The 8,151-nt window shown below is 63.0% G+C and overlaps 1 non-coding gene across 1 annotated transcript; it reads left to right on the plus strand.

Annotated features, from left to right (window-relative positions):
* Nucleotides 1-216: 216 nt before the first annotated feature.
* On the plus strand, nt 217-336 carry LOC131871982 (5S ribosomal RNA). Its single transcript, XR_009370167.1, has one exon. It is a non-coding gene; the product is annotated as a 5S ribosomal RNA (ribosomal RNA).
* Nucleotides 337-8,151: the final 7,815 nt, after the last annotated feature.

Raw genomic sequence — 8,151 nt, forward strand, 5'->3', positions numbered from 1 at the left:
CGCACACGACGCCCCCTCCAGGTGCACGCACGTAGGCCGGGCCGGTGCACACCCGACGCCCTAGCAAGGTGCGCGCACCCCGGGCAGGGCTCACACTTGGCGAACGGGGCGCACTTCGCGAGGGAGGGTGTGCACCTCGACGGGGGTGGGTGGCCGGGGTGGATTCGCACGTGGGTCGCGGTTTGCTAAGTACACACTGCGGACAAGCTCATAACGGGTTGCGATCATACCAGCGTTAGTGCACCGGATCCCATCAGAACTCCGCAGTTAAGCGCGCTTGGGCCGGAGTAGTACTGGGATGGGTGACCTCCCGGGAAGTCCCCGGTGTTGCACCCTTTTTTAGTTTTTCGCCGGGCGTCGCAATGCTATTTGAATAAACCTTTTGCCCGTTTGCGTTCTCGTCGGGGCCGGGCCGGGCCGGGGTGCGCTGCCCGCACTACCGCGCTGCGCGGGGGGCGACACCGAGCGCGCACCCGAGGCGCCCCGAGCACACAGGCCACGGTGCAACCCGGGCGTTGTGCGCGCACCCCGGTGCGCCCGAGGTGCTGCGCGCGCACCCAGGTGAAATCGGTGTGCACCTCGGCCATGTGCGCGCTCGGTCGAGTCGCGCACGTTGGCCAAGGTGCACGGTGATGTTTTCTTACTCTAAGGTTCCGCACCAGACGCCCGGGACAGGTGAGCGAAGCTGGGCGGGGCCGGGTGCGCGGCCGGGGCAGGTGCACGCAGCTGGAGAGAGCTTTGGAGCACACTTCGGAGCGCACCAATGATGCGCTCCATTCAAAAGTTTCCTGAAAAGGCAAAAAAGTTGAGATTATAGAATTTCCCACTTGAGAGATTGTAAAAAAAAAAAATTTAAAATGAAGGAAACGCGGGGTGCCAAGGGTGTGCGCAGCCCAGCCAAGGTGTGCGCACCAAGGCGCCCACCCTGGCGAAGGTGCACGCAAGGTGCGCACCCGAGGCAAACCGGACAATTAACCCAAACTTTCGACTTCGCGCGCACCTTGGAGCGCACTTCGGAGCGCTCCTTGGTGCGCACCAATCTTGGGCACCTCGGAGTGCACCATGGCGCCCCACCAAGGTGCGCACCCGGGGCAAACCGAGCTCCGACTTCGTGCGCACCTTGGAGCGCACGAAAGGGTGCGCACCATGGCGCCCACCAAGGTGCGCAGCCCAGCCAAGGACGGTGCGCATCAAGGTGCGCACCCTGGCGAAGGTGCGCACCCGGGGCAACCGAGCTCCGACTTCGTGCGCACCTAGGAGCGCACAAAAGGTGCGCAACCCAGCCAAGGTGTGCGCACCCCCGGTCAAACCGAGCTCCGAATCGTGCGCACCAGAGGTGCACGCCATCGTGCGCACCTTGGAGCACACTTCGGAGCCCTCCTTGGTGCGCGCCGATGTTGCGCACCTCGGAGCGCACCCGGGGAAAACAATGCAATTAACCCGACTTTCGACTTCGTGGGCACCTCGGAGCGCTCTCGGGTTCGCACCTCGGAGCACACCGAGGTGCGCACCTTTGATGCGCTGCCTTCACCAATTTCCAGAAAAGGCAAGAGAAACATTGAGAAGGTGTGCGCACCGAGGTGCCCACCCTGGCGAAGGTGCACGCGAGGTGCGCACCCGGGGCAAACCGGGCTCCGACTTCGTGCACGCCGCACCTTGGAGCACACTTCGGAGCGCTCCTTGGTGCGCACCAGGGCGCGCAACCCAGCCGAGGTGCCCACCCCGGCGAAGGTGCACGCGAGGTGCGCACCCGGGGCAAACCGGGCTCCGACTTCGTGCACGCCATGGTGCCCACCGCGGCGAAGGTGCACGCGAGGTGCGCACCCGGGGCAAACCGGGCTCCGACTTCGTGCACGCCGCACCTTGGAGCACACTTCGGAGCGCTCCTTGGTGCGCACCATGGTGCCCACCAGGGCGCGCAACCCCGCCGAAGGTGCACGCGAGGTGCGCACCCGGGGCAAACCGGGCTCCGACTTCGTGCACGCCGCACCTTGGAGCACACTTCGGAGCGCTCCTTGGTGCGCACCATGGTGCCCACCAGGGCGCGCAACCCCGCCGAAGGTGCACGCGAGGTGCGCACCCGGGGCAAACCGGGCTCCGACTTCGTGCACGCCATGGTGCGCACCGCGGCGAAGGTGCGCACCCGGGGCAAACCGGGCTCCGACTTCGTGCACGCCGCACCTTGGAGCACACTTCGGAGCGCTCCTTGGTGCGCACCAGGGCGCGCAACCCAGCCGAGGTGCCCACCCCGGCGAAGGTGCACGCGAGGTGCGTACCCGGGGCAAACCGGGCTCCGACTTCGTGCACGCCGCACCTTGGAGCACACTTCGGAGCGCTCCTTGGTGCGCACCATGGTGCCCACCAGGCCGCGCAACCCAGCCAAGGTGTGCGCACCAAGGTGCACGCGAGGTGCGCACCCGGGGCAAACCGGGGTCCGACTTCGTGCACGCCGCACCTTGGAGCACACATCGGGGCGCTCCCGGGTTCGCACCGGCGTTGCGCACCGTGGTGGGCACCTCGGAGCACACCAAGGTGGGCAGCGAGGTGCGCACCTTTGATGCGATGCCTTCACTAATTTCCATAAAAGGCAAAAAAAAAACGAGATTTTAAAATTTCCGTTTTGAAAGATAGTGAGAAAAAGGGAATGCTGGTGCCATCTTGAGCCCGCCCTGGTGCGCAGCCCAGCCAAGGTGTGCGCACCAAGGTGCCCACCCTGGCGAAGGTGCGCGCCCGGGCAATTAACCCAACTTCCAACTTCGCGCGCGCCAGGGTGGGAGCGCACCCAACAACCGGGCCTGGGAAGAGCCAATGCGAGAAACCCCACCAAACGCTCTGACAAAAAAAGAGGGGGCGCTCCAGTAACCCCGCTTCGGAGCGCACCCTGGGCAAACCCAGCCAAGGTGCCCACCCCGGCCAAGGTGCAGGCGAGGTGCGCACCCGGGGCAAACCGGGCTCCGACAACGTGCACGCCGCACCTTGGAGCACACTTCGTAGCGCTCCCGGGTGCGCACCTCAGAGCACACCAAGGTGGGCAGCGAGGTGCGCACCTTTGATGCGCTGCCTTCACTAATTTCCAGAAAAGGCAAAAAAAAAAGGAGATTTTAAAATTTCCGTTTTGAAAGATAGTGAAAAAAACGGAACGCGCGTGCCATCTTGAGCCCGCCCTGGTGCGCAGCCCAGGTAAGGTGCCCACCCTGGCAAAGGTGCGCACCCGGGCAATTAACCCTACTTCCGACTTCGTGCGCGCCAGGGTGGCAACCGGGCCTCGGAAGAGCCAATGCGAGAAACCCCACCAAACGCTCCGACAAAAAAAGAGGCGGCGCTCCAATAACCCCGCTTCGGAGCGCAGCCGGGGCAAACCCAGCCAAGGTGCCCACCCCGACGAAGGTGCACGCGAGGTGCGCACCCGGGGCAAACCGGGCTCCGACAACGTGCACGCAGCACCTTGGAGCACACTTCGAAGCACTCCCGGGTGCCCACCGGCGTTGCGCACCGTGGTGGGCAGCGAGGTGCGCACCTTTGATGCGCTGCCTTCACTAATTTCCAGAAAAAGGCAAAAAAAAATGAGATTTTAAAATTTCCGTTTTGAAAGATAGTGAAAAAAAAGGAACGCGGGTGCCATCTTGAGCCCGCCCTGGTGCGCAGCCCAGGCAAGGCATGCGCACCAAGGTGCCCACCCGAGGTGCACACCCGGGGCAAACCGGGCTCCGACTTCGTGCAGGCCGCACCTTGGAGCACACTTCGGAGCGCTCCTTGGTGCGCACCATGGTGCCCACCAGGGCGCGCAACCCAGCCAAGGTCTGCACACTAAGGTGCCCACCCCGGCGAAGGTGCACGCGAGGTGCGCACCCGGGGCAAACCGGGCTCCGACTTCGTGCACGCCATGGTGCCCACCGCGGCGAAGGTGCACGCGAGGTGCGCACCCGGGGCAAACCGGGCTCCGACTTCGTGCACGCCGCACCTTGGAGCACACTTCGGAGCGCTCCTTGGTGCGCACCATGGTGCCCACCAGGGCGCGCAACCCAGCCAAGGTGTGCGCACCAAGGTGCACGCGAGGTGCGCACCCGGGGCAAACCGGGGTCCGACTTCGTGCACGCCGCACCTTGGAGCACACATCGGAGCGCTCCCAGGTTCGCACCAGCGTTGCGCACCTTTGATGCGCTGCCTTCACTAATTTCCAGAAAAGGCAAAAAAAAACGATATTTTAAAATTTCCGTTCTGAAAGATAGTGAAAAAAACGGAACGCGGGTGCCATCTTGAGCCCTTCCTGGTGCGCAGCCCAGGCAAGTTGTGCGCACCAAGGTGCCCACCCTGGCGGAGGTGCGCGCCCGGGGCAAACCGGGCTCCGACTTCGTGCACTGCATGGTGCCCACCAAGGCGCGCAACCCAGCCAAGGTGCCCACCGCAGCGAAGGTGCACGCGAGGTGCACACCCGGGGCAAACCGGGCTCCGACTTCGTGCACGCCGCACCTTGGAGCACACTTCAGAGCGCTCCTTGGTGCGCACCAGGGCGCGCAACCCAGCCGAGGTGCCCACCCCGGCGAAGGTGCACGCGAGGTGCGCACCCGGGGCAAACCGGGCTCCGACTTCGTGCACGCCATGGTGCCCACCGCGGCGAAGGTGCGCACCCGGGGCAAACCGGGCTCCGACTTCGTGCACGCCGCACCTTGGAGCACACTTCGGAGCGCTCCTTGGTGCGCACCATGGTGCCCACCAGGCCGCGCAACCCAGCCAAGGTGTGCGCACCAAGGTGCACGCGAGGTGCGCACCCGGGGCAAACCGGGGTCCGACTTCGTGCACGCCGCACCTTGGAGCACACATCGGGGCGCTCCCGGGTTCGCACCGGCGTTGCGCACCGTGGTGGGCACCTCGGAGCACACCAAGGTGGGCAGCGAGGTGCGCACCTTTGATGCGATGCCTTCACTAATTTCCATAAAAGGCAAAAAAAAAACGAGATTTTAAAATTTCCGTTTTGAAAGATAGTGAGAAAAAGGGAATGCTGGTGCCATCTTGAGCCCGCCCTGGTGCGCAGCCCAGCCAAGGTTTGCGCACCAAGGTGCCCACCCTGGCGAAGGTGCGCGCCCGGGCAATTAACCCAACTTCCAACTTCGCGCGCGCCAGGGTGGGAGCGCACCCAACAACCGGGCCTGGGAAGAGCCAATGCGAGAAACCCCACCAAACTCTCTGACAAAAAAAGAGGGGGCGCTCCAGTAACCCCGCTTCGGAGCGCACCCTGGGCAAACCCAGCCAAGGTGCCCACCCCGGCCAAGGTGCAGGCGAGGTGTGCACCCGGGGCAAACCGGGCTCCGACAACGTGCACGCCGCACCTTGGAGCACACTTCGTAGCGCTCCCGGGTGCGCACCTCAGAGCACACCAAGGTGGGCAGCGAGGTGCGCACCTTTGATGCGCTGCCTTCACTAATTTCCAGAAAAGGCAAAAAAAAAAGGAGATTTTAAAATTTCCGTTTTGAAAGATAGTGAAAAAAACGGAACGCGCGTGCCATCTTGAGCCCGCCCTGGTGCGCAGCCCAGGTAAGGTGCCACCCTGGCAAAGGTGCGCACCCGGGCAATTAACCCTACTTCCGACTTCGTGCGCGCCAGGGTGGCAACCGGGCCTCGGAAGAGCCAATGCGAGAAACCCCACCAAACGCTCCGACAAAAAAAGAGGCGGCGCTCCAATAACCCCGCTTCGGAGCGCAGCCGGGGCAAACCAAGCCAAGGTGCCCACCCCGACGAAGGTGCACGCGAGGTGCGCACCCGGGGCAAACCGGGCTCCGACAACGTGCACGCAGCACCTTGGAGCACACTTCGAAGCACTCCCGGGTGCCCACCGGCGTTGCGCACCGTGGTGGGCAGCGAGGTGCGCACCTTTGATGCGCTGCCTTCACTAATTTCCAGAAAAAGGCAAAAAAAAATGAGATTTTAAAATTTCCGTTTTGAAAGATAGTGAAAAAAAAGGAACGCGGGTGCCATCTTGAGCCCGCCCTGGTGCGCAGCCCAGGCAAGGCATGCGCACCAAGGTGCCCACCCGAGGTGCACACCCGGGGCAAACCGGGCTCCGACTTCGTGCAGGCCGCACCTTGGAGCACACTTCGGAGCGCTCCTTGGTGCGCACCATGGTGCCCACCAGGGCGCACCCGAGGCAAACCGGGCTCCGACTTCGTGCACGCCGCACCTTGGAGCACACATCGGAGCGCTCCCAGGTTCGCACCAGCGTTGCGCACCTTTGATGCGCTGCCTTCACTAATTTCCAGAAAAGGCAAAAAAAAACGATATTTTAAAATTTCCGTTCTGAAAGATAGTGAAAAAAACGGAACGCGGGTGCCATCTTGAGCCCTTCCTGATGCGCAGCCCAGGCAAGTTGTGCGCACCAAGGTGCCCACCCTGGCGGAGGTGCGCGCCCGGGGCAAACCGGGCTCCGACTTCGTGCACTGCATGGTGCCCACCAAGGCGCGCAACCCAGCCAAGGTGCCCACCGCAGCGAAGGTGCACGCGAGGTGCGCACCCGAGGTGCACACCCGGGGCAAACCGGGCTCCGACTTCGTGCACGCCGCACCTTGGAGCACACTTCAGAGCGCTCCTTGGTACGCACCAGGGCGCGCAACCCAGCCAAGGTGCTCACCTCGGCGAAGGTGCACGCGAGGTGCGCACCCGGGGCAAACCGGGCTCGGACTTCGTGCACGCCGCACCTTGGAGCACACATCGGAGCGCTCCCGGGTTCGCACCAGCATTGCGCACCTTTGATGCGCTGCCTTCACTAATTTCCAGAAAAGGCAAAAAAAAGAAAAAAATGAGATTTTAAAATTTCCGTTTTGAAAGATAGTGAAAAAAACGGAACGCGGGTGCCATCTTGAGCCCGCCCTGGTGTGCAGCCCAGGCAAGTTGTGCGCACCAAGGCACCCACCCTGGCCAAGGTGGGTCACGGGGTGGGTCCTAGGGTGGGTAACGGGGTGGGTACTAAGGTGCGTGCCAAGGTGGGTCATAGGGTGGGTGCCAAGGTGGGCACCAGGGTGGGTGTGCACCAACCCTAGCCAGGGTAGGTCACGGGGTGGTTGTCGGGGTGGGCGTCAAGGAGCCAAGGTGGGTGGCAAGTAGCCAAGTTGCGTGCCAAGGTGGGTGTCGGGGTGGGTGCCAAGGATCCAAGGTGGGTGCCAAGGAACCAAGGTGGGTGTCTGGGTGGGTGCCGAGGTGGGAGCCAGGGTGGGTCCCAAGGTGAGTGCAAAGGTGGGTGCCAGGGTCAAGGTGAGTGCCAATGTGGGTTCCAAGGTGCCAGGGTCAGGGTGAGTGCCAATGTGGGTTCAAAGGTGCTAAGTTGGGTGCGAGGTTGGGTGCGAGGGTGGGTGGGTGCCAAGGTGTGCTAGGTGGAAGCCCGGGTGGGTCGGCATCCCATGGGTGTCGAGTTGGGTGCCTGATGGGTGCTTCTTGTCAAGTTTTAGTCGTCGGGACTCATTTCGAGCCTTAGAGGTCGTTTCTTGTCCGGTTGCCCTGTCTTCGACCTGGGAACCCAATTTTGGTCCTCGGGTCCCATTTTTTTTTGTCTCGCATCCCACTTTTGGCCTGTGGCCTTTTCGGGGTCGATTCTCGTTTTGGGCATCAGAGCATGTTTCTTCTCCTAAAACCCAATATTTGTTTATTAAGTCTCGGAACACATTTTTGTTCTCGTGGACCCATCATGGGTCTTGGAACGCATTTGTGGTCCTTGGGTCCCATTTTGCATCCCGAAACTTGTGTTTTGGTGCTTGATCCCTATTTTGGGTGCCCACCTTGCACCAAGTGCGCACCCGGGGCAAACCGAGCGCCTTGGTGCACCGGGGCAAGATCGAGCGTGCACCCGAGGCGCCCCGAACATGCACCAAGGTGCACTCGGCCCACATGTGAGCGCAGGTCGTTGCGCCCGAGGTGGTGTGTGGGCACCGCGTTGCAGACGGGACACTGCACGCACACGACGCCCCCTCCAGGTGCACGCACGTAGGCCGGGCCGGGTGCACACCCGACGCCCTAGCAAGGTGCGCGCACCCGGGCAGGGCTCACACTTGGCGAACGGGGCGCACTTCGCGAGGGAGGGTGTGCACCTCGACGGGGGTGGGTGGCCGGGGTGGATTCGCACGTGGGTCGCGGTTTGCTAAGTACACACTGCGACAAGCTCATAAC

This window comes from Cryptomeria japonica, unplaced genomic scaffold, assembly GCF_030272615.1.
Source record: "Cryptomeria japonica unplaced genomic scaffold, Sugi_1.0 HiC_scaffold_501, whole genome shotgun sequence".
Classification (NCBI taxonomy): Eukaryota; Viridiplantae; Streptophyta; class Pinopsida; order Cupressales; family Cupressaceae; genus Cryptomeria; species Cryptomeria japonica.